Source organism: Bos javanicus, chromosome 3 (genome assembly GCF_032452875.1).
Source record: "Bos javanicus breed banteng chromosome 3, ARS-OSU_banteng_1.0, whole genome shotgun sequence".
Taxonomy (NCBI): domain Eukaryota; kingdom Metazoa; phylum Chordata; class Mammalia; order Artiodactyla; family Bovidae; genus Bos; species Bos javanicus.
In genome coordinates, this window is record NC_083870.1 from 77,721,860 (window position 1) to 77,748,144 (window position 26,285).

A 26,285-nucleotide genomic window follows, 5' to 3' on the forward strand; every position below is an offset into this window, starting at 1 on the left:
GTGCTTCTGTGTTCCCACACACCCTGTCTAGTTGGTTCATCCTGGCCAGGTTATCCATATTCACTGTGTAGCCTTAAATCTCTCTGGATTTCTTCACTTCCTCTGCCCAGAGTTTATTACACATTTACTCAGCACCTAAGTGCTAGGTTTGGGGATAGAAGAGTGAGTAAGATACTGCCTCTACTCTGAGGAAGTTCCCCTCCAACTTCCCAGTGAATTCTTGCCTGTGTTTTGAAACCTAGCATAATTTTGTTCTTTCTTTCACTCATTAAAAAAAATGTTTTAAATATCAACTGTTTATGAGGCTCTTGATAACATTCTGCTCCTGCCCTTAAGGACTATCAAGTGGTGGGGGAACGTGTGAACAGACACAAAAACAATGATAATAGGATGGGTGGTTGGGCTTCCCAGGTGGCTCAATGGTAAAGAATCCACCTACGAATACAGAAGATGCAGGAGACATGGGTTCGATCCCTGGATTGGGAAAATCCCCTGGAGAAGGAAATGGCAACCCACTCCAATATTCTTGCCTAGAAAATCCCATGGACAAAGGAGCCTGGTGGGCTACAGTCCGCCAGGGTTGCAAAGAGTCAGATGCGACTGAGCACATATACACACAGGGTGGATGGCTTAGCAAGAAATGTGAACTGTGGGCATGGCATATCCGACTTTACCTTGGCCAGACAAGGGGTTGGGAGCTCGGAAATGGTTTCACAGGTACAATGGAGGCAGTGTCATCAAAAACTGAAGATCCAAAACCAGGCTCACAGCCTAGCTCTGCCACTCACTAGTGATGTGACTTTGAGTGACTGACTCCGTCGTTTCAGGCTGCTCATACAAAATACCATAGGCTGTGTGGCTTATAAACGATGGAAATTTATGTCTCACAATTCTAGAGGCTGGAAGATCCAAGATAAATACACCTGCAGGTTCAGTGTCTGAGAACCCACTTCTGGGTTCATAGACAGCAGTCTTTTTAGTATGTGGGATCTATTTTATTTTATTTTTTATCAAAGTATAGTTGACTTACAATATCATGACTATTGGCTTAAGAAGATGTGGTATACACACACACACACACATATACACAAAGGGGAATATGAAAAAAGAATAAAATATCACCATTTGCAGCAACATGGGTGGAACTAGAGAATATTATATCACTTATGGGGTCTCTTATAAGGGCACCAACCCCATTTATGAAGGCTCCCTCATGACCTAATCACCTTTCAAGTTTCCACCCACCGTCACATTGGGTTTATGATTTTAACTTGAATTCTGAGGAGATACATTCAAGCCATAGCACTCTCTGAACTTCAGATTCCTCATCTGTAAAATGGGGATAGCAATACCAATCTACCCATGAGACCTGAAATTATTGTAAATGTAATACGCCTAGAACCAAGCCTGACATCTACAGCTCCATAAATGTTAGATGTTATCACTCTGGCTGTTAGTGTCTTTTTTTTTCCTCCCATTGAACACGTATTTAAATTTTCCCTTGTGTGGATTTCCAGTGGCGCTCTTCAACCAGCATACTGATGACGACAGTGAGTTGTGTAGTTTGACCTGCCGTTTGCCCGCCTCCTCTCCAGAATGTATTGTACCTCTAGTGACAGTTTTTCCTCTTTCTACTGCCGGTGACAGAGTGTTCAAGTCATAGAAGACTCAAAGCATACTTAGAGAATTTATATTGTATTAAAATTTAAATTTGAGCACTTCTTGTCAGAAAGCTTTGTGGAGTCTGGTTATTAAGGACTGAATGTTTATGTCCTCCCTAAACTCATAGGTTGATATCCTAACCGCCCCCCCACCCCGCCCACCCTATGATAATATTAGGAGGTGGGGGGCCTTTGAGTGGTGATTAGATCATGAGGGTGGAGCCCTGATGAAGATTTGTGCACTTATTATGAAAGAGGCCCTGGAGAGCTGCCCCATCCCTTCCACTCTGAGGGGCATTGTGAGCGGATGGCATTTGGGAACCTGGAAGCAAGCTCTTACCAGACACTGAATCTACTGGAACTTCGACCCTGGACTTCCAACCTCCAGAACTGTAAGGAGTAAATGTTTGTTGTTTAAGCCACCCAGCATATGGCATTTCTCTTATAGCAGCCTGAATGGACTGGTCAAACATTAGCTACTGCTTTTCAGATGGGAAACCTGAGACTCCTTCCAGAAAGTTTCTGTTACTTGTCCAAGGTCATGGAGCTCGAGAAGAGCAGAGGTGAGATTAGAACACCTCACATCTCTTGTTTCCCTGTTTTGTGCCACCTTGTCAAATCCACCCTGTGAGCCGGGGGTCTGGCAGGGTGCTGGCCAGTCTCAGAAGCTCTTGTCATCCAACTAGCCTGTATAAGAAGGACAGAGTTGGCAGGAACCAGGCCTGGAGAGACCTCTAGACATACCCTATCTCCCCACCTCTCTCCACCCATCTTGCTACAGCTGCCCCAGTAGTATTTATGGGTCACACCCTTGGCAGCGACCACATGGAAATCTGGGTTGGAGGTGGAGGACTGAGCAGACCTGTGGGAGGCAGGAGGACCTTTACTAAGAGTGAGTGATTTGTAGCAAGGCTACAGGGCTGAGTCAAGGAGGAGCCCAGTAAAGTCAGGAGGCAGGAGAGTTGGGAAAACTCTCATAAGGCTATCCAAAAGCAGTGAAGCTTTCTTAGACTTCTTTTCCCCTCCAGGAACATCCTGATGCATCTCCCTTCACCCCCTCTATGAAAGGGGCATCCTTGACCCTCTGCTGAAGAGTATATTCTGTGCTCTCATCACTTTGATTGGGTTGTAATCTTTATGATGAGGTCAGGGTAGAGTGGTGAATTCTGACCTCAGACTTCCTTGAGAAAAGTTTAAAATTTATGACTTCAGACTTTTTTTTTTTTTTAATCTTTCATTAGAAAAAAAAAGGAAAAGAATTCTCAAAGGGAGTAGGATCTGTGGCTCAGGTAGCCTGGAAAGCAGAAGAAATCAAGGGTGTGGTTTGCAAACTTGTCTGCATATTAGGATCAGCTGGGGAGTGATTTTTGACTATCAGGGAGCCCTGGCTGCTTACAGACCTGTTAAGTCAGCCCCTCAGGCATGGGGCTAAAGGGTGGCCATTCCTGTAAAGCCCCCGGGTGGCTTCAGGGCACAGTCAAGTGTAGAGGGCGGTACCGGAGGATGGCCGTCTTGCTGCCCATATTAGTGCCAGGTCTCTGCAGCGCAGGTTGACAGGAGCAGTCGTGACTTGGCCGCCAGTGACTCTTGCAGATCCTGGCTCATTTCCTTATCTAATTCTGGGGTTGGGAGCAGCCTTTGAGCACAAATCCTCTCTCTGAGTCAGCCACAGAGCCCCTTCTTCAAGACACGCTGAGCTGTACCATTGAGCTGTCTAATCCAGCTCTTTTCCGCTTCTGAACAAATTATTGGTGTATCCTATTAGGTAAAGACAAACAGTGTTCTAGAAGGAGAACATCACCATTCCCACTGTTCCACCCCCAGTGGAAGAGTATAGCATCTCTGGGTACAGGAGGGCTCTCAGTCAAGGGTTCTGTCTCTGGCAGATCACACCACCGTGGACAGTTTTCTCAAGAAAGCTAAATCCATTCCACTCTTGTATCTTCTGAGTCATGTTCAACATGTGTTCCTCATGGCCAGATTCGTCATGTGGAGCCTAGGAACAAATTAGTGTTTGGGAGGAACATATATAGGCTCTTGACTTTTGATTAGAAATGGATTTAATAATCAGTGTTCATTTTGTCTTATGTCCAGTAGCATCTTTTATTTTTGCCAGGGATTAGTAAAGGCAAAATTGTGAAATGTGAAGTTCACTTTCATGGAAATGATTTGTGGATTTGTTTTGCTGGATACAAGTACAATTTTATTTTTAGAGAGAAGTTGTTTTTGGATTGAAAGTCTATTCCACATAGATATCCTTCTTCCCCGTCGAGAGCTGGAAGTTTTCTGTATGGTGATGCCTTCCAGAAACATCTGAAAGTGGCAGGCCCTCATAACTCTTAGGGCCACACACCAAATTAAAATGGAACCTCTGGAGTGCCACTAGGGTTTGAAACTAACTTCGCTTTTCACAACTCGGATGATGACGAGAGGGAAGTAATGTTTTTGTGTGCCTGCTCTTAACCAAGTATTACAGCCTTATAAAGGAAGTATAATTTGTTCATTTTATGGAAGAGGAAACCGCAACTCAGAGAAGTTCAGTAACTTGTCCAACTGCACAGATCATGAGGAGCAGAGCCATAGTTCAAATCTGTGTGTCCATCAGACTCCACCATTCTGCTCTCTAGTACTAAAAACAAAAAAAATGCCCTTAACTCCGTAAGAGTTAATTTTCTAGTAGCTTTAAAAGACTTTTCTTTTATCGTCCACAGAAGGTTGTCTTGAGAAGCATATAAAACATAAAAACACATAAAGGCATTGTAAAACCTGAGGGTTTAATGGAGTCAGCATGGATGGGAGGACAGAAAGTCCAGAGAAGAGAAAGTGGAACTGCTTCCTGGCAGGTACCCGCTTTATAAAGAGCCTGGCAATCACTCATGTGCATTTGTTTTTAAACTGACTCATAACAGCTGCGAAGACTGGAATTATCAGTTCCCAGCTCAATTGTCTTTTTATTATTTGTGACTTGCTCTTGTTAAACACGACGTTGTAATAGATAGGAACAGGCTTGCTGATTATTAACATGCTTTTGGTTGATGGTAGCATTGAATGCACAAGTTTTGGTTGTTTCACCAGAAAACAATGCTGAGGAAGTTTAGAGTAAATGTTGGAAAAGTGACAGAATTACAGTGTTGGCATTCTCCAGAATTTTTAAACAGGAAAGGCTCAGAGCTGGCAGGCTGCAAGCGGTGCAAGGGGACAGATCTGCAAGTTGTGTATGCTAAGCAAGAACAGTTTTTTGGGGTTTTTTTGGCTTGGCTTGCATGCTTTTGTAATAGTTTCTAGAGATGTTTTAAAATTTATACTTGATGAATTGAGACAGGGTTTACTGTCCATATTGGAAAAGGGGCTTCAGCAATGGCAGAGAGGAGGAGCCTAACTAGCAGAGAGATTAATCCCAACTCTGCCACTTGCTACTTGGTGACCTTGAACAAGTTACCTCACCTTTCAGTGCCTCAGTTTCCTCTCCTGGAAGACAAAGATTATACTGTGTCTTCTTTCTAGAATTATTGTGAAGTATAAGTTAATACATATAACGTGCATAGAACTGTGCCTGACCCTGAATAATCTAGATGCCCAGTAAATGTTTGCCATTGTTCTTTTAATTAGTTGGGAGTTTATTAATCTAATTGGATGGGCTGATGGAGACAATTTGGGAGGGGGATGTTAAGGTGCTGTAGAGCCAGCCTTTTGCGAGTTCTGCCAGAAGAGGTAATTCTGTTCAGCTCGATAACTTGAAGTCCATGTGTTTTATTCTCACAGTACTCCAAATTTATACCACAATATAGTATAGTGGGAAAATCGTTAAGCTGTTTTTTAGGCATGTTATAATTCCAGCTATACTTTAAAAAAACGTTAGGTGTGGCCTCTGCTGAAACTGTATGATCATGGGGTAAAGCTATGGTCATGGGGAAGCCATCAAGAGCTCTGTGCATGAGATGTCGTTGATCCAGGTGCCGGACAGACAGGCCCTGGGCTTGGGCACTGACTGAGTGGAATCATCTGTTCCTCTGAGAAGCCAACACCTCCCCACTAGCTCCCCCCAAATCAGAGTGAACAGTGTGGTTTTCATTCTGGGGTGAAAGGAATTGTTTTCTGGAGAAATATGCTTTTTTGCTGACTCTCAGTTCAGTTCAGTTCAGTCGCTCAGTCATGTCTGACTCTTTGCGACCCCATGAATCGCAGCACGCCAGGCCTCCCCGTCCATCACCAACTCCCAGAGTTCACTCAAACTCACGTCCATCGAGTCAGTGATGCCATCCAGCCATCTCATCCTCTGTCATCCCCTTCTCCTCCTGCCCCCAATCCTTCCCAGCATCAGAGTCTTTCCCAATGAGTCAACTCTTCGCATGAGTTGGCCAGAGTACTGGAGTTTCAGCTTTAGCATCATTCCTTCCAAAGAAATCCCAGGGCTGATCTCCTTCAGAATGGACTGATTGGATCTCCTTGCAGTCCAGGGGACTCTTAGGAGTCTTCTCCAACACCACAGTTCAAAAGCATCAATTCTTCGGCGCTCAGCCTTCTTCACGGTCCAACTCTCACATCCATACACGACCACAGGAAAAACCATAGCCTTGACTAGACGGACCTTTGTTGGCCAAGTAATGTCTCTGCTTTTGAATATGCTGTCTAGGTTGGTCATAACTTTCCTTCCAAGGAGTAAGCGTCTTTTAATTTCATGGCTGCAGTCACCATCTGTAGTGATTTTGGAGCCCAGAAAAATAAAGTCTGACACTGTTTCCACTGTTTGCCCATCTATTTCCCATGAAGTGATGGGACCGGATGCCATGATCTTCGTTTTCTGAATGTTGAGCTTTAAGCCAACTTTTTCACTCTCTACTTGCACTTTCATCAAGAGGCTTTTTAGTTCCTCTTCACTTTCTGCCACAAGGGTGGTGTCATCTGCATATCTGAGGTTATTGATATTTCTCCTGGCAATCTTGATTCCAGCGTGTGCTTCTTCCAGTCCAGCATTTCTCATGATGTACTCTGCATATAAGTTAAATAAGCAGGGTGACAATATACAGCCTTGACGAACTCCTTTTCCTATTTGGAACCAGTCTGTTGTTCCATGTCTAAACACCAGTCAATTCATCATAGGTCCATGTGAGGTACCCTGGAGGTAGATTGCTGAGTATCTTCAGCAGTTACTCCTGGGGAATGTTTGAAGATACTTGCTCATGACCATTTCTTCTGTTAACCCTTGAAATAATTAGAAGGATGCTATTCTCATTCAATGACTGTGTTTCTACAGGAAATAATTAAGTCCAAGTGCATTGTTCTCTTGATCTAATTTGATAAAGGGCTAGGAGGTCCTAGGGAAGAAGACTGGACAGAGTCAGGAGCCCACCGTCGGGCATTTTTAGGTACAGAATTAAGGGAGATTACAGCGGAAATGGGCCATTGTGATCATGGAGCCCAACTTCTGCTTTTTACAGATGAGGAAACAGAGGCCCAGAGGTTGGCCTGAGTTCATAGAACTCATTGGTGGCTCCCCTGGGACTCCTGGTTCCAGATTCCAGATACCTGTTCCACCCAGCTACACACTTATCATTAGTGTACTTTCAAGCAGCTCTGTGCAGTAGGACTTCCTGCAGCATGGAACTGTTCAGTCTGTCTAAAATGGTAATCACCAGCCTCATGTGGCCCCTGAGCCCTTGAAATACAACTATTGAAACTAAGTGATTGGATTTTTTTTTCTTGCTTTATTTAATTTTTGTTGTTGTTGTTCAGTCGCTAAGTCATGTCAAGCTCTTTGCCACCCCACTGACTGCAGCGTAACAAGCTTCCCTGTCCTTCACAATCTCCTGGAGTTTGCTCAGACTCATGTCCATCGAGTTGGTGATGCCATCTAACCATCTCATCTTCTGCTTCTCCCCTTCTCCTTTTGCCCTCAATCTTTCCCAGCATCAGGATCTTCTCCAGTGAGTTAACTCTTCACATCAGGTAGCCAAAGTATTGGAGCTTCAGCTTCAGCATCAGTCCTTGCAATGAATATTCAGGATTGATTTCCTTTAGGATTGACTGGTTTGATATCCTTACTGTCCAAGGGACTCTCAAGAGTCTTCTCCAGCACCACAATTTGAAAGCATCACTTCTTCAGTGCTTAGCCTTCTTTATGGTCCAGCTATCACATCCATATATGACTATTGGAAAAACCATAGCTTTGACTATATAGACCTTTGTCAGCAACGTGATGTCTTTGCTTTTTAATAGTCTATCTAGGTTTGTCATAGTTTTCTTTCCAAGGAGCAAGTGTCTTGTAAAATTTCATGGCTGCAGTCACCATCTGCAGTGATTTTGGAGCTGAAGAAAAGAAAATCTGTCACTGCTTCCACTTTTTCTGCTTCTATTGGCTCTGAAGTGATGGGGCCGGATGCCATGATCTTAGTATTTTAGACTTTTTAGCCACGTGTGGCTGCTGATAACCTTTTTGGACAGCGCAGCTTTGCAGACATTGAGGAGGAGAAAAAGGTTGTCCTCACCTCCTGCCTTATTCTCACTAGGTGAGAGCCTCGCCTTTCCAGTGGCTCAGATACACCTGGTTTTATGACAACTCTGGAGAATCAGCCTGGGCCAGTCACCCCCTCTTTCTGATGAAAACTAACTCCTCTGTGAAATACGGGTTGGATTGTATCTCATTGTGTGTAGTTGTGGCTCTCCACTGAGAAGCGGTGTGACCTTCAGGAGGGCACTTTGCTTGCCTCTGCCTTGTTCTCATCTGTCACCTGAAGTTAATACCTGTGCTGCTCTCCATAATACTGGGAGAGGCTCAGAGTAGGAGATCAATGAGAAGGAAATCCCTTTGCAAGCATTTTTTAATGGTCTTTGGTGTCTGGAAATATTTTTGGTTTGGATAGAAGTCTTAGGTGGGTTTTCTTTTCTTTTGAGATGCCACAGTTGATGAATTTAGCATGTCAAAGTGATCCTCATCACCAGAGTAGTGACAAACACCACACAACCCCTATGAAATAGGAGCTGGGAGATACGGTCCTGATGACAGATGACTGATTTGAGCAGTGGGTGCTAGTTTTTCCTAATAATCTTGCTTAATGAAGCATTCCCTAATCTATCTCTGCGCAGTCAGCCTTTCATCTGAGAAACTCAGAGTGGCTGTCCTCCTGGTTTCTCTTTCTTTTGCTCTTTTTTCTCACAACAGCCTATGTTAAGCCCCCTGTGGAATACATGAGACCATGTCATCTTTAGTAAACAGATAAAACCCTCTCAGGGCTACTTGGGAATAGCCTCTCCTTCAGTGGTTCTCAAACCTTGACCCCAGACAATGATTTGCCCCTGGCAGGCACTGGTGGGCCTCAACTCTCTTCAGAAGTATGCCACCAAGTCTCAATCAAGGCATAGTGTACTTTCACTTCCACAGAAGAAGTGGGTCTTCTAGCCTGGCATGAGTGGAGTGAAACTTGTTCTGAGTAGCAGGCAGTATAATACCAACCTGGAGCCAAAGACAGATAGCTAAGTTGGCAGTTGTGGGAAGTTTGCCCCCAAGCGTATGAGAAGCCAAGTAGGGCCAGTAATGAGGTGTTGGCTGCTGACCCTGGGGTGGGGGTGACCCAGGGCGAAGTGGCTTAGCTGCAGATGCCATGGAAACCTGGGGAGCAATATTTTATCACAACTGGGTGTGCCTTGTAATTATGGTTAAACAATTTAGTGGTGTGTTGAGGCTTTAGTTTTTTCAGTTGTTCAGTCACTCAATCATGTCCAGCTCTTTGCAACCCTGTGGACTGTAGTATGCCAGGCTTCCCTATCCTTCACTATCTCCCAGAGTTTGCTCAAACTCATGTCTGTTGAGTCAGTGATGCCATCCAATCATCTCATCCTCTGTCAGCCTCTTCTCCTGCCCTCAATCTTGCCTAGCATCAGGGTATTTTTCTGAGTGGTGCCACACAAAATTGTAGCATCTGTAACTTAAGGCACAGACCCTATTTACTGCTCCTGAGGTCCATTGGGTTGGCTGGGTGGAATGAAGGTACTTGTCCGAGTTCTCCCTACCCAGGATCTTCAGAGCTGTTTCAAACATTCATATTTCACAAATCAACCTTTTGAAGAACTTTTTGTATAAAGGATTCCTCTGTTTACTTTTTAAAAAGCTGAAAACCATAGCCATAGAGCTGTGGTTCTCAGATTTTAGCACCAGAGTCACCGGGAAGGCTTGTTAAAGACCCCCTGGAGGGCTAGTTAAGGCTTGTTATTGCTGGGCCCATCTCCTGAAGAGTCAGTGTGTCTGCATTGAAAGTTGCATTTCTAACCAGTTCCCCTGGTGATGCTGCTGCTGCTGGTCCACGGACCCACACTTTAAAAAACTGAACCACTGGTTGATTGTATAGAACTAAAGTAATCATAGTAGCTACCTCGTCTGTGTTGGGTACTGTGTTAGAATTGATAAATTCAGTCCTAAATGAAACTACAGACCTTCTATTAATATCCCCATTTTACAAAGGCAAAAACCGAGGCATTACAAACTGTTTCAGTAACTCACCCATCATTAAATTGCTGGAATTTGCAGTGAGGTCTGGGTTATGCCAGACCCCGCCCCCATCTAGGACATCATTTGCCTTTCGTGTAGACTGCTTCTTCCCAACCTGTGGCGCAAGGTGAGGATGGGGTTCGCAAATCCAGCCTGCATGGCCTGCAGACTGTCTCATGTATTGGATGTGTGTTGCACAAATACATCCCTGTGATAAAGGCCCTGTGAAGTCGTCTTAAGTGTCTCAGCTGAACACAGCTAATGTGAAACGAGCATTTTCTCACACAAGTGGACACCGGAACAACAGCTACTATTGTTATTGAGGGCCTGGGCCGTTGTTGGTTCTTGTTTCTGATGGCAAGAAGTTCTTTTCCATACTAGAAAAGATTGGGAGTTATTTCACTAAAGCATGGTGTCCGGTTGCCTTTTCTAAATCTGGGCCTTTGGGAAAGAGGAGGGAGACATAGTATGAACTGAGAACTCATTTGAGAAGATTGCCGCACAGAGTAATGTGATCGTGTGCGTGGATTCCACCAGGGACTCTTCGCAGTCTGCCTGCAACTGCCGGCCCCACTGCGGACAGGATTTGCCCACTCCTGCTGTCCCCGGGCCCGAACTGGCTTTCTCCACTTCTTTCCTCCCTCCCTGTTCTGCTGCTGGCAAGGCCAGCCCTTCCTCCTGGACTCTGTCATGTTCTGTTGCTTGGATTCCTTCCCCATAAGCTGTCTCCTCTCCTGGTTGCCTTTCACTTCTCTGCTGTCTCATTCAAATAACATTTTTTTTTTTTTTTAACACTCACCATGTAGCAGACAGTTCTTCCCCTCTCTCTATAGATGTGTCTGGGCTTGCCAGCTCTGTTCATAGTTATGGTATGTCCAATCTGGGCTAAGAACTAAACTTGCATCATTTACCACAGGTCCTTGGATAAGCTGCCTACATTCTCTAAGCATCTGTACAAAGGGAGCATAACTTCCTAAGGCTGTTGTGAAAATAAAAGTAAAACAATACAGGTACAGCACTTCCTGCAGGCCGAGGTGTATAAGTAAGTACTCAGGGTGGTTATGGGTCAAGAGGCTTCCCCACAAAGGGAAGGAAGGAAAAGTCATTATCATTGCAGTTTCCTCCACTGTCTCCTTCTGCCTTCAGTCCTTACAGAGTACCCTCCTCCAAAGTACGCCCCTTTCATTGAACTACTTTCTAGACTAGTGCTTCCCAACATTTTTTCATTATCACCTATAAGGAGAAAAGACACTGATGCTGGGAAAGATGGAGGGCAGGAGGAGAAAGGATGAGATGGGTCATTGGCGTCATCAGGTCGGTGGACATGAGTTTGAGCAAACTCCAGGATATGGTGAAGGACAGGGAGGCCTGGCATGCTGCAGTCCCATTGGTCGCAAAGAGTCGGACATGACTGAGTGACTGAACAACAAAGAAGGAGAAAGATTAAAAATAAGTTTAAGTTAATTGGTTTAATTAAACATTAAGGAGTGAAAATCTTATTACATAAGAGTGAGCTGTAGAGGACCACAAACATTGTCATATTAAGAACTGTTTACCCTTCCTACCTTGGCCCAAGAGCCAGTTTGCACCCACCTTGGGGAGGGGGAGTGGGCAATATCCCATCCAATGAGAGTACATGCTTTAGATCCCTAAGAGTCTCTTACTTGTGAAATCCACCAGCTTCCTCTGGACCTGCCACCCTTGGTCTCTCCTCATACCTCTGACCAGTGGTATCCCACCCTTTGCCTGCTGCTGCTCTAATGACACCTCCTCTGTCTGTTTTCCTGGACCACACAATTGGGACTGAACATCTGAGACCAAGACAGGGTCACAACTCAGGGGAAAAGTCACACCTCATTTTATTACAGCAGGAGAAGAGCGGTGGGCAGAAGGAACAGGGTCCAGTGAAACTAAAATACGAGCCAGAAGAGGCGAGTGTGTGGTGGGCATGTGCAGGGAGAGGCAAGGCAACCAGAACTTCAAATGGACCACTTTGAAGGCTGCTATTTCTAATGGTTTTGTTTTGCCGTAATCTTAGCATATGACTTTAAAAATCGCAAGTACCGCTTTTTGAGAAACTATACTTCTGGGGAAGAGCAGTGAAAGACTTGCAGGCAGAGAGAACAGAATTTGGTGCTGTGAATGCATCAAATGTCAGGTTTGGTGGAGCAGGAGTGGCTGGCTGGAGATAGAGTCTAAATATGCATTCGAGAGTTGGGAGCCAGTAAATGCTTTAAAACAGGTGCTTTATTTTTGTGTCTCTGATGTGGTTTCCTCCTTTTTCTCCCATTTGCCTTCACTTATGATGCTGCATGTCCCGAAGATATTAATTGATCCTTTACTCGGTGCTCGTCCCTGACTGTCCAGGTCTTTGTTGGAAGTCTGACCTTTGGCATCCATAGAACCAGCCTCCTTGGCACCTCCATTTGCATGCCCTGTGGGCATCTGCATACCAGCTCATTCAATGGTCACCCAGGCTTGAAACCTTAGAATGGTCTTCTTCTTTATTCTCTCTTATTGTTGCCCTGAGAAATGACAGAGAGGGCATGATAGATTCTGTCTCCCTCTGGCACTGCCCACATTCTCTTGGGCATTCAACAAATATTTCCCTCTCCTCCCTGTTTTTCTTCCCCCTTCCTCTCCTCCCCTCCCCGCCTTTCCCCTTCCTCCTCCTTTTCCTGCCCCTACGCTTCCTCCCTCTCACTCTTTTCTCTTTTGTAGCTGGTAAGGAGCCAAGAACTGTGCTGTTGCTTTGTGCACATCAGTTTTCATTTAACTCTCACGATAGCTCTGTGAAGTTGTATACTATTATCCCCTTCTGCAGATAAGAAAAGGAAGGATCAAATGGGAAGAGTATAACCTGTCCAAATTCACACAGTTAAGTGTCAGGGGGAATCTGTGGTGTCTGTCTGATACCCCCCGGGTCATGCTTTTCACATAAACCACTGAAAAAATCCAAATGGGTCTTTCTTCTCCCTGTACCTCTCCACTCCAAGCCTTCCCAGATCCTGCTGGATTTGATGCTCAATGGCCCAAATGTGGTCGTGTAAAGTGAAAGAAAGTGAAAGTGTCAGTTGCTCAGTCGTCTCTGACTCCTTGCAACGCCGTGGACTGCAGCCCACCAGGCTCCTCTGGTCCGTGGGAGAGGCAAGAATACTGGAGTGCGTTGTCATTTCCTTCTCCAGGGGATCTTCCTGACCCATGCATGGAACCCAGGTGTACCACACTGCAGGCAGATTCTTTACCATCTGAGCCACCAGGGAAGCTCTGATCATGTAACTCCTTTATTTAAAAAAATGCTTCAATTTATAACTGTGCTAACATCCAAGTCCCCCACAGCAGCATGCGCCTATTGTTGTTGTTTTTTTAATCCCTTTGAAGACATCAGGGTATGGTGGGAACAATCTGGGATTTGATTTCAGAAGACCTAGGCTCAGTCCAGTCCTGGAACCATCACTTTCTAGATGTGTGATCCTGAGCAGCTTTCTCTGAGCCTCATTTATTTATTTATTTATTGAATGTTTATCGTGTGCCTTTGATACGCTGGCCTCTGTGAGAGGGTTTTGAACGTGAAGAAAACATGCATGATATTTGCCTTCAAAGAGCTTCCAGACTGGCCTCAGTTTTCTCATCTGTACAAGCATTATGCTGATTTTTATCTCTCTGGACTGTTGCTTAGAGTTGACAGAGGTGATGGGCACGAATATGCTTTGCTCCGTGTAAGGTGCTGATCATCTGAAGTTATATTTTCTTCTGCTCCTATTCTGGTAAGGTTCCCTGTACTTTTCTAGCTCCGTATGTTTGCTTATACTCCTCTCAACTTTTAAACATCCTATGTTATCTTGCTGGCCCAACTGGAAAAGTATCTTATCCTGTAAACCTTTCTAGAACCTCCTTGCTTAATATGAAGTTTTATTCATTCATTGAAGGATTCAAGAATACTTATGAAACACTTTTTAGAACAGTTGTTTTCCAACATGTGGTATGCAGACCCTGAGGGGCTCAAGAACCTTTCAGGGAGTTCTCAAGGCTCTTTATAATATTCTTACATAATTCTTTTATAATGTTAAGATGATATTTGACTTTTTTAGTGTATTGACGTTTGGAGTAATGCAGCAAAAACAGTGGAGGCTAAGACTCCTTTTTGGAAAATTTGTATCTGCTGCCATGAGCTTGTTGACATCTCAAGCGTGCTTTAAGAAAGTATACTTAATGACTTTACTAATAAAATTGGTGGTAATGTTAATGAGTATTCTTTTTTGGTACTGAGTGATGAAATATGTCCAGATATGGAAAACCTGTGTAACTCAGTGAGCTGATAGTTTTCAAAGACCGATGTGTGATGTTACAAGCCCTGCACAGTAGTGAATTCAAATGAGAGATAGACTAAGCAATTCTAACATAGCAGTATATGAAAAGATCATTGGAAGGGTTTCAGCTAAACTTTAAGAAATCATCATTTGTTAAGTTATCGTGTTGTCAGAAACATCCATCTCTATCTGTGTGAGGCCAAACTTCATGTACTAAGCCAGTACAACTAAGCCAGTACAATATCAAAACAGATTGGACTTAAAGGCAAAAGTAAGAATCCAGCTGTGCTCTATTAGATTTGCAGAGATGACACTGAAGAGATTTAAGAAAAGGTAAAACAGCTGTACACTTCTCACTTTATCTTCTTTTGTTTTGAAAAACAGTTTCTCACAATGTGTTGTTTTTATTAGGATCTAATGGATTTATTGTTGCTATGTTTTTAGTCCATTAAAAAGTATTTTCAAAATTTCTGCTTTAGTTTCCAATAGTGTGTGTGTGTGTGTATATATATGGATATATATATGGGTATAGATATGTATATCGATAGAGTAAAAAAAGTAAACGAAAGCCCTTTGTGACCCCAGTTTTGGAAACTGTAAAGGGATCCTGAGACCAAACACTTTTGAGAACTGCTGAATTAGAACAATTCTAGTCATTACGGGGTCGCAGAGTCGGACACGACCGAGCAACTGAACTGAATCACTGGCATACAGAGGAGTGAAAACTTTAGTCCCTCCTCCAGTGAAGTTTATCCACGAATATCACTGTGATTCTGGGTTTTCTGGCAGGATCTAAGAACAAAATCAGTTCAAATAGTCATGAAATGATTATAGACTAGTCTGTGGTGCTCTGGCAACCATACCAAGCCTCGAATGCATATTAATATGTTAGAGATGTGACGAAGAGCAGTTCACCCAAGAGACTAATAAATGTGTCAGTCCCTTCTAAAAAGTCCAGTTTCTGCTGAGGGAAGCACCCTGGGCTATTAATTCAAGATGGAGTGGTCATGTTCCTGACTAATATGACTTATCCCCTGGCCCTTCTCCCTTAGCCCCAGATGATTTGGTCAAGAGGAACCCCTGCCCCTACAGAAGCCATAATCTGACAGACAGCCTAGTCTGCTGTGAAAACTTCAGTTCAGTTGCTCAGTTGTGTCCAACTCTTTGTGACCCCATGGACTGCAACAGCCAGGCCTCCTTGTCCATGGCCAACTCCCAGAGTTTACCCAGATCTCCGTTGAGTTGGTGATGCCATCCAGCCATCTCATCCTCTGTCATCCCCTTCTCCTCCTGCCTGCAATCTTTCCTAGCATCAGGGTCTTTTCAAATGAGTCGGTTCTTTGCATCAGGTGGCCAAAGTATTGGAGTTTCAGTATCAGTCCTTCCAGTGAATATTCAGGACTGATTTCCTTTCAGATGGATGGTTGGATCTCCTTGCAGTCCAAGGGACCCTCAAGAGTCTTCTCCAACACCACAGTTCAAAAGCATCAATTCTTCTGCACTCAGCTTTCTTTATAGTCCAACTCTCATGTCCGTACATGACTACTGGACAAACCATACCCTTGACTAGACAGACTTTTGTTGGCAAAGTAATGTCTCTGCTTTTTAATATGTTGTCTAAGTTGGTCATAACTTTTTCCAAGGAGCAAGCGTCTTTTAATTTCGTGGCTGCAGTCACCATCTGCAGTGATTTTGGAGCCCAAAAAAATAAAGTCTCTCACTGTTTCCACTGTTTCCCCATCTATTTCCCATGAAGTGATGGGACCAGATGCCATGATCTTAGTTTTCTGAATTTTGAGCTTTAAGCCAACTTTTTCACTCTTCTCTTTCACTCTCATCAAGAGGCTCTTTAGTTCCTCTTCACTTTCTGCCACAAGGGTGGTGTCATCTGCATATCTGAGGCTATTGATATTTCTCCCGGCAATCTTGATTACAGCTTGTGCTTCATCCAGCCCAGCGATTCTCATGATGTATTCTGCATATAAGTTAAATAAGCAGGGTGACAATATATAGCCTTGATGTACTCCTTTTCCTATTTTGAACCAGTCTGTTGTTTCATGTCCAGTTCTAACTGTTGCTTCCTGACCTGCTTACAGATTTCTCAAGAGGCAGGTCAGGTGGTCTGGTATTCCCATCACTTTAAGAATTTTCCAGAGTTTGTTGTGGTCCACACAGTCAAAGGCTTTGGCATAGTCAATAAAGCAGAAGTAGATGTTTTTCTGGAACTCTCTTAAAGGCACCATGTGCCCATTTGGATTCTTTATAAAGATTTGTGAATGAAAGACACATAGGCCCGGGAGAGCTGGCACGCTGATGTGTAGCTGAGAAGACAAGCACAGAAGCCACATCGCCCACTCTGAGTCAGCAGAAACTGAGAGAAAACAGAAGCAGAGGGGAGACCTAAGATGCATGGCAGGAGCAGTCCAAGCAGAGAAGAAAGGCTGAGTCATCAGTGTGTGTGTGTGTGTCAGGGCGGGGGCGGGGGGGGGGGGCAGTGTCCCGTATTCCTGCTGTTAATGGGAGACCAGAGAGTTCAATCCCCAAAGCTGCCTTGGCTCCTCTCGATTCTTGAGCTGATTTTTTTGGTCTCAGGGAGGCCTGTCACTGTGGCCCTAACTGTCTTGTGTATTTTTACAATAAACCTCTAATATGTGAGGTCAGCAGAGGGAGTCTGTTCCTTTCCACAAAGGAGCCTGACATACACAAAGGTGATTGGAAGTCAGTCAGGGTGATGGTGTAGGGGCCATGCCTTACAGGAGATGGTGTCAGCAGGGTCTGACGGAACTTTAGTGGACAGAGGGTGTTCCGGGCTGGAGCACCAGCATGGCCGAGAAGCATGTGTGAAGAGAGGAAGATGGTGGCAGGAGAGGTCACCAAAGTAGTGTAGGAAGGGATTATTTGGTTGGTCAAGCTGGTTAGCTCAAATGAACTCTTACAAAGAGCACTGGAAAGCATGAGAGGAGGCCAACTATAGCAAAAGGTGAAAGGAACCTTCTATAGGTTCTTGAATAGAGAGGACTGAAAATGGAAGTGGGTGAAAATTAGACTGGCCTGGTAACTGGGAAGGATCTGAGGAGAGAGCATTTGAGAAGACATCATGGTAACCCTGTAGTGTCCATGGATGTGCTGGTCACCTCAGCCTTGGTTACAGTAAAGTCTGAACAGCCAGTCCCATTCATTCACCCAAGAAAGGGCTTGGTTCGAGGGACTTGGTATGGTTAACTGCTGTACAGCTGTGTTAGGAACATCCCAGAGATGGCTAGAACCTCTGCTGACCAGAATGGGACTGATCCTTCTCTCTTCCATCTCCCACCCTATGCTGTACATTCTGATAACCCAGTCTTTGCCAGAAAAAGCCCTTCCTTGCTAAGGGAAAGGTTAAGAACTGGTGAAGAACTTCTTTGCGAAAAGTATGAAAAGTTCAATGGGGAGTTATTTGCATAAAATCAGTTGGGGATTTCCCAAAAGGTCTTCCCTTATGGCTCAGCTGGTAAAGAATCTGCCTGCCATGCGGGAGACCTGGGTTCGATCCCTGGGTTGAGAAGATCCCCTAGAGAAGCGAAAGGCTATCCACTCCAGTATTCTGGCCTGGAGAATTCCATGGACTGAATAGTCCATGGGATCTCAAAGAGTTGGACACAACTGAGCGAGTTTCACTTTCACTTCCAAAAGTCAGCACAACCACAGCAAGGGGCCCTTTTCCCAAAGCCATGTACTCCTGGTTGGGTTTCTTAAGATTTCAGATGTGAAGTGTAAACATTTTATTTTTCTGTTATTCATACTTGAGTTGTTGTTTTTCACAGTGAATTTAATTTATGGTTTTGTACCGCCTGGCTCAACTGTGCTTGTGAATTTAGATGCTCAACAAGCAGCAGGATCACCTTCCTCTACATGCTTGTCTTGTATGTGGTGGCATCTTAGAGCATTTCATCCTTTCAGAAACGTTGAAAGGGAAGGGGGTCCCTGCATCTCAAGGACCCGTGTTTTCATGGGAGGTCAAGAATTATTCTAGTGAGCGTGACTTTTTGTGTTTTGCCAGTTAACTAATTTTTAACACATAAAAGTGATATTCCAAGTTAGAATGAGTTGGGTATTGAGTTGGGGTGAGCTGCGGTAAGAAGCTGCTCCATTTTATTTTAGCAAATTGTTAGCCGCTAAGCAATTGCCTTTACTTCTCTGCACCCCATCTATAAAATGTTGATAATTAAAATATCCTCTTCTTAGTGTGGACATAAGTGAACTAAAGTGTAACTCAATTGATAAACAGGTATCTGCTATATGTCATTTACTCTGTGCCTGTGGTTATAGTAAAAACCAAGATTGAAACGGGGCTCAAAGAAAAGTACTTCCAAGTGTGCCTAGTAGGTAGTAAAATGTTCAGTAAATGTTACCCATTGTTGTTGTTTTTGATGGAAGTGCACCCAAATTCAGAAATTCTTGAACAAACCAGAGTTAGCCGGAGGAAGGGTATAGAAATCCAGGTCTCAAGCAGAAAGCCTCCTGAGTGCACCAGTCTCAGCAAGGAAGGGCTGTCCCTGGCAAAGACTGGGTTATCTGAATGTACAGTTTGGAAAGAATCATGTGTCATGCTTTTCACACACATACACACAGAGAGAACATTCATTATGTGGTCTTCAGGCACCGAGAACAATGTATATGTTTAAGCTGGCAAATAAATGGGTGTCTTTTATCACTAGGGCATTCATTTTCATGATGGGCATCCAGCAGGCATGTTCTTCAAAGTTGGTCACATGTTAAATGGTAAACATGCATTTGTAAGAATCCTGTAATGTTGATCATAAGAAGAACTATGAAGATAAAATAGAAGAGTCAGTTGTGAGTGGTTTTATTCTGGATTTTCACTGGACGCTTTAGAACTATTCTCATGAGCCCTCACATTCCAGTGCCAGTTTTCCCGGCATGTTTATTTTGCATAGTTGTGTCAGTGTGTACAGCTTCTGTGTTGATCTGCTTTGGAGTCTAACCCTGGTGGATGTTGCCCTTTTCCTGTTTCCTTTCACTCCATCACTTTCTCCTTGGGTTATCAATAAAATGGTCTCCTGTACTGATAAGTAGCCATCCATTCACCTTTGTATCCAAGTGCTAGACATTTGGGTTGTTGCCAGCGTTTCATAATGAGGAACATATTTGCTGTAAATATAGTGTAGAGATTGCTTAGTCAGTGACTTATTGTGCACCTTCTGGAATGACACTGTCTGGCAAGGTCTTAGAAGTGATATCAGCTCATTAAACTAAGAGTCTTGAGAACTGGCACTCAGGAGTTCCTGAGACAGCATCTTATTATTTGGCTTATTTTTCTTTATATAATTAGGAGATATGTAGGGAGGACCTAGCCTGTGCAAGGGAGTACCAGGCACTGGTGAGCAAGGTAGAAAAGGTCTTCAGCTAATGGTGCATACATGGCCAGCAGATGCAAGATGAGTGTTATGGAAGCAGACGTTGTCATGGTGACATTGCCGTCCTGTAAGCACAGTGTCAGACTTCCAGGTGAAAAGTGAATATTTGGTTTGGGTGGGTCTAGATACGGTATACAGTGTGACTACTACTTTAGATTAACTGCAGAAGGTGGGGTAAGACGCAATCAAAATTGTAGAATATTAAAAAGCAATACAATGTTCTGTTATTTCTAAATTGGGCTTAGCAGAGGGATGGCCAGGTTCAAAGCTGCATGGTAGAGCAAAAAGTGCAAGCCTGTGAGTTCAGACAGCCCCAGTTTTGACTCTTAACTCTGCCACATGTTGGCTTGTGGTTTTGGGGAAAACATTTAAACTTGCTGAACTTCAAATGTCCTTACCTCTAAAACAGGTATAGTATTTTCTATCTTTTGGCATTGTTGATATTCCCAGTGCCTAGTTCAGTGCCCAGCACTGGATAGAGGCTCAGCAGTTGGTTGTTGGCAGAAAAAAAGAAAGGATGGATGGTTGGATGCTTAGTTGGGTGGCTAGTTAGATGGATGGATGGATGGTTAAATAGATCAATGATGGATGGATGGATGGTTGGATGGATGGATGAAACAATTACTATGGATGGAGAAAGACTGAGAACCTCTGTGCTAAATGATTATAAGTCATCTATAACAAGTCATATTTGCCCTATTAGCTTGAAATTTGCCAAACTAGTTTTCTCACTTTGAAGTTAGTGGGGATCAAATTAAGAAGCCATAAACCTCTCTTTTGTCATCTCATGCATATCAAGAAAAGAAAATATGACTAACTGTGGCCCTAACAGGTAGGAGTTTTTCCCCTGCATATTCAGAAAGTCTAGAGGAGATGGTCACTTCTTTCATTTGCCACTGATGATCTGTGCCCTTTTCATTCCTTGCATCTACCATTTTTGAAATTTAGACTTGCTTTCTCAGGGTGATCACAATTCTGTGCTTTATTACCAGTTTCAAGTTGAGAACCAAGGAGGCATGGCTCCTGTCTTTTGTTGTTGTTCAGTCGCTCAGTCGTGTCTGATTCTTTGCGACCCCATGGAACTGCAGCATGCCAGGCTTCCCTGTCCATCACCAATTCCCGAAGCTTACTCAAACTCATGTCCATTGAATCTGTGATGCCATCCAACCATCTCATCCTCTGTCATCCCCTTCTCCTGCCTTCAATCTTTCCCAGCATCAGGGTCTTTTCAAATGAGTCAGTTCTTTGCGTCAGATGGCCAAAGTACTGGAGTTTCAGCTTTAGCATCATTCCTTGCAATGAACACCCAGGACTGATCTCCTTTCAGATGGACTGGTTGGATCTCCTTGCAGTCCAAGGGACTCTCAAGAGTCTTCTCCAACACCACAGTTCAAAAGCATCAATTCTTTGGAGCTCAGCTTTCTTTAGAGTTCAACTCTCACATTCGTACGTGACCACTGGAAAAACCATAGCTTTGACTAGACGGACCTTTGTTGGCAAAGTAATGTCTCTGCTTTTGAATATGCTATCTAGGTTGGTCATAGCTTTTCTTCCAAGGAGCAAGCATCTTTTAATTTCATGGCTGCAGTCACCATCTGCAGTGATTTTGGAGCCCCCCAGAAATAAATTCTGTCCCTGTTTCCATTGTTTCCCCATCTGTTTACCATGAAGTTATGGGACTGGATGCCATGATCTTCGTTTTCTGAATGTTGAGTTTTAAGCCAACTTTTTCACTCTCCTCTTTCATGTTCAAGAGGATGTACTCTGCATATAAGTTAAATAAGCTAGGTGACAATAAGGACAATAAGCCTTGACATACTCCTTTCTCAATTTGGAACCATGTTCGGATCTAACTGTTGTTTCTTGACCTGCATACAGGTTTCTCAGGAAGCAGTTAAAGTGGCTGGTATTCCCATATCTTTAAGAATCTTCCACAATTTGTTGTGATTCACAGAGTTTGTTGTGATTCACGCAATCAAAGGCATTAGCCTAGTCGATGAAGCAGAAGTAGGTGTTTTTCTAGAATTCTCTTGCTTTTTCTATGATCCAACAGATGGCAATTTGATCTCTGGTTTCTCTGCCTTTTCTAAATCCAGGTTGAACATCTGGAAGTTCTCAGTTCACGTACTGTTGAATCCTGGCTTGGAGAATTTTGAGCATTACTTTGCTAGTCTTTTGTGAGGAGGCAGAATTTTCCCAGCATCCTCATACTATGTCCCCTCAGGACTTACTGAGCTGAGAGCAATGGCCACCCTTAGGCCAGTGCTCCCGCCTTTCCTGAGCTCACAGCATCTGCACACAAATAGACTGGGGTTCTGTTAGCAGGGAAATGTTGAGGGCTGTGTGGAATCCTATTTTCACAGAAGTGAACTGGTTTAAAAAAAAGCAAAAGTTCAACTTTAATGGATATGATTAGCTTATAAAACTTTGTAATATGTGTTAGGAGATTCAGAATTTGCAAGACCCCAATTAAGGTGTTAAGATTCTGCTGGTTTTAAGCTGGGTAGAAATGTTTTTGTGACTATATGTCTCTTTATTGTGTGTGTGTGAAGGTTTTTTTCCTCCTCTTCTCTTTTGAGTGGCAGAAGCAAAGAGGAGGAAGAGTTAAAGTAGGAAAATATTTTCTGGAGTTAGTGCAAGGCTCTGAAATGCTGCAACCCCGACTTGCCAGAAGCCCTGTGCTGAAACTGGCCAAAAAAACTGTTAACAAAATACTTCCCAACCAAGCTAAATGAAGAGAAGAAAATATAAAACAGTATGGGCAGAGGCGGAGGGGGTAGATACTCTGAAAGGAAGGTTGGCAGTGAAACTTTGCAGAAAGTGCAGGAATTTAAGAGTTGTTCACTAGTGTGCAGTTTATGCTGGCTCTGCTCAGGTTCAATGCTCAGAGAGCAGAGGAAGAAAGGACACCACTTGCCTAGCCTGAGAAGGATGCAAAGACTACAACGGGATTAAGTCCAGAGTTAAGTTATACATACACACATTCTAGGAATCCGGATTGTGGTTTAAAACATATATGAGTATATCAAAGTATTTTTGTGGAGCTTTGGACTTGGATGACAAAATTCTTAATAATCAGTGTCTGCCATTTTCCTCTTTTGGAGAAGAGGCAATCCAACAACTTACATTCCTAAATAAATAGGATTTCATGTCACAGACATCAAAACTTTTAAGCTTTAAAAAAAAATGCACATGTCAGTAGAAGTTAACCTAGACTTGCAGGATTTGATTTATTGCATTTCTTTCATTGGAGAGGTAAAGGGGCAGAACTGATACCAATCAGTGTTTTATGTTTATGTTATCTCCGCTCTTAGAATTTGACCATATCCCTGCACTGTGCTATTTCTCAAGTGACTAGAGATGAATAATATCCTGTTTTTATATACGGATTTCAAAATCTCACGTATAAAAGCTCCTGGAAGATGATACTTTAAGAAAAGACACAGTAGACAAATGGCAGTTGACTAGACTCTCTGAAGCTGAGGTTTGCCAAGAGGCCAAGGAGAGAAGGGTGGAATTCAGAGGGAGATACTAGTCTCTATGGGGTTGCATTCGCTGCCACACTGGGAAAATGCCAGAGGGCTGGGAATGGCTGTCCCCTCGGAGCTCACACTGACCACTTGGTGCCTCATCATAAATGGAGCTCATTCATGAAGGAAACACTGCTCTTCTGAAAAGCACCCATATTGAAGAAGCAACCAGAAAACCCAGATGTATAGGGGATGCCTGGCAAGAGGGGTCTGTGTCTCCTCCTTCCTTCTGTCTCTTCCAAAGAGTTTCCTTAATATTTCCCAGTATTTTCTGTGACCACTGGGGCCCAAACTCTCTGGAAGCATACAACAAAAGTAGTGTAGCCAAACACTTGGCATTGAAATCTGAGCCAGCTGTATTCAGAATTAGCTGAAAGAAACACTGCCACTATCATAAATAAGGCAGACAGTTCTCTTTATTAGTTGAATTCTCTGAGCATTTTTTTGAAGATAATAAAGCTTTAAGGCTTTAGTAAGAGGCAGAAGACCGTAAAACATGTCAGATGCTTAGTAGAAACTCAGAGTGTAGCTATGAGTTTGTATGCATGGAACTGGGTGACCACACCACTGACGCTCAAGGGGATGGGGCACCCTAGCCCAACCCCTGGTGGGGTGTTTTAGGAAGGGCAGACATACCAGAATCTTAAATGTGTGTGGGGAGTGGGGTCGTTTAAAAATCATGTCTTATGATTCACTTGGGGAAAGGGGGAATATTTACTTTCATAACATAAACATCTGAAAATCAAGTTCAACAAAACATTTCTGGTTAGTTGACAATATGCATTCATTCAGTAACAAAAAAAGGTTATTTTATGGAATGCCTAGTCTGTGTCAGGCGTCACCTCGGGCACTGAGGGTCCAGCAGGGAACAAACAACATCCTTTTCTCATGGAGTTTACATTCCAGTGGAGGACAGGGCTCATAACTCAATAGGACAGAAAATAGAGTGCTAAGTACTATGACGAAAAGCAAAGCAGGGTAAGGGAAGAGAGAGATGACACTTGTCAGAAACCAGCAGGGAGGCCGCCAAGTGTGCAGGCCTTCCGTCTGTAAGAAGAAGGCCACCAACATGAAGGATCAATGTCGAGGCTCGAAGCAGAGATTGTGTGGTGTATTTGAGAAAAAGGGAGGTCATTGTGACTAGATAGAGTGGCCTGGTCCAGTTCCTGCAGAGCCTGATAGACAAAAGGATTGGCAGTAGTGAGTGTGCGAAGCATGCTGGGAAGCCACTGGAGGGTTTTAGCGAAGAATTAAGTCATCTGAGGACGCCCGTGCCCCCTGCTGGGAGGGAGCAAGAGATCAGCGTGGAGGCTGCTGATGTCACCAGGTGAGAAATTCTGCCTGTTTGGACAAGGAAGAAAGGGAGGGGAGGGATGCTGAGATGTCATTGCATTTGAGAGACGTTTTGGAGGTAGGGCTGACAGGATGTGCTGACAGTTGACTGGACGTAGAGTAGGTAAGAATGGAGCCTAAGATGACTGAGGATTCCACCTTGAACAGGAAGCATGAATGGTGGTGTCCCACTGTCAGCACTGGCAGCCCCAGGGTATGAGCTGTATGGGGAGATTATTAATTGGGCTGTGGCCTTTGTTGTAAGTTTGAGATGCCTAATAAGGCTTCATTGAGGAGATGTTAAGTCAGAGAAGAGCCTGGGAATGGACGTGTAGATTTTAAAGATTTAGGGAAGAGGAGAGAATCCAGCCAAGGGGTAGATATCATAGTTTCCTAAAACAGCTTAGGAAGGACACATCAGAATCTGTTTGGGGAAAGGAAGGAGAACATTTTTATGGTTATCAAAAATGAGTGTAAGTTTTAAAAGGTTAACAAAGACTGTCTTACATCATCAGTATCCTCAGCTGTTCCCAGAATCAAGGAGGACACATTTAGAGAAATGAAAACTAGCTTTGCCAATAGAAGATAAATAGGAAATAGCTGATTTCTGAACTGGCTGTTCTGTTGAGCTTCTCCTAGACCACTGTAAACTTCTTAGGTTTAGATAGATAGAAATATGTACATCTGGATTTTTAAAAATTTATTGGACGCCTAGGATATGTTAAATAAAGAACTCATTCTTGTGGGAAGGAAAATAAATACATAGAAATTTAAAGTATGGTAGTCAGAGGACCTTATAATCAAGTTGTCCATGCACATCCATTAAGAAATGAGATACATGAGGGTTCAAGGTGAAGGTTGGGTATGGAAATGGCTAACCCACAGTCAGAATGTTGCTTAATGCCCTGGACTGCCTTCAAAATCATCCCAGTCGTATGGTGAGTGGCAGATTTTTTCTTCTTGGTTCTGGGTGGTGGTGGTGGTGCAGTAGGTATATGCCTGTATACTTCCCTGAAATAGTGTCAGAGGTGTGTGTCCAGAATGTGTATAAAATGCATGAAAATGTCTGTGAGAATGTCTGGAGTGGGGTACAAACTTAGAATAGAGGCAGCAAAGATGGCTTTACCCAGAAAGCAAGTACAAGTGGTAGGTGTAAAAACAGGAAGTTTGTACCAGTTTTCGTAGGAGCTGTCGTCTTGTTGAATTGTGGCTTTGAGTAGATTATATTGAACATAGTTGGATTTGCTTGTTTGTTTGTTTAAGCTGTTGGCCTCTTGATAATATGGGATAAAGATGAACAATTCCTAGAAGATTCTCAATGCCCAGGCATGTCTTTGGTGGCTACAATGAAAGATTGAACCATCTACTAGAGTCCAGTGCCCAAACCAGGGTGGGATATTTCATAGCATTGCACTCCATGTGACTGTGAACATAGGCGACTTGGTGAGAGCCACTCACAGGCTAACTGAGGACCACTTGTCATTTCCTTATCCTCTGAGTCCAAGGCCTGCAGACGTGCACTCACCCACAGTAAAGTCTGGCAAAGTGAAAAC

At 43.6% G+C, this 26,285-nt stretch overlaps 1 protein-coding gene across 5 annotated transcripts in view; it reads left to right on the forward strand.

Annotated features, from left to right (window-relative positions):
- The window catches only part of GNG12 (G protein subunit gamma 12), a 140,497-nt gene that overhangs the window by 14,733 nt on the left and 99,479 nt on the right, over window positions 1-26,285 (forward strand). The gene's annotated exons all lie outside the window — the stretch shown is intronic.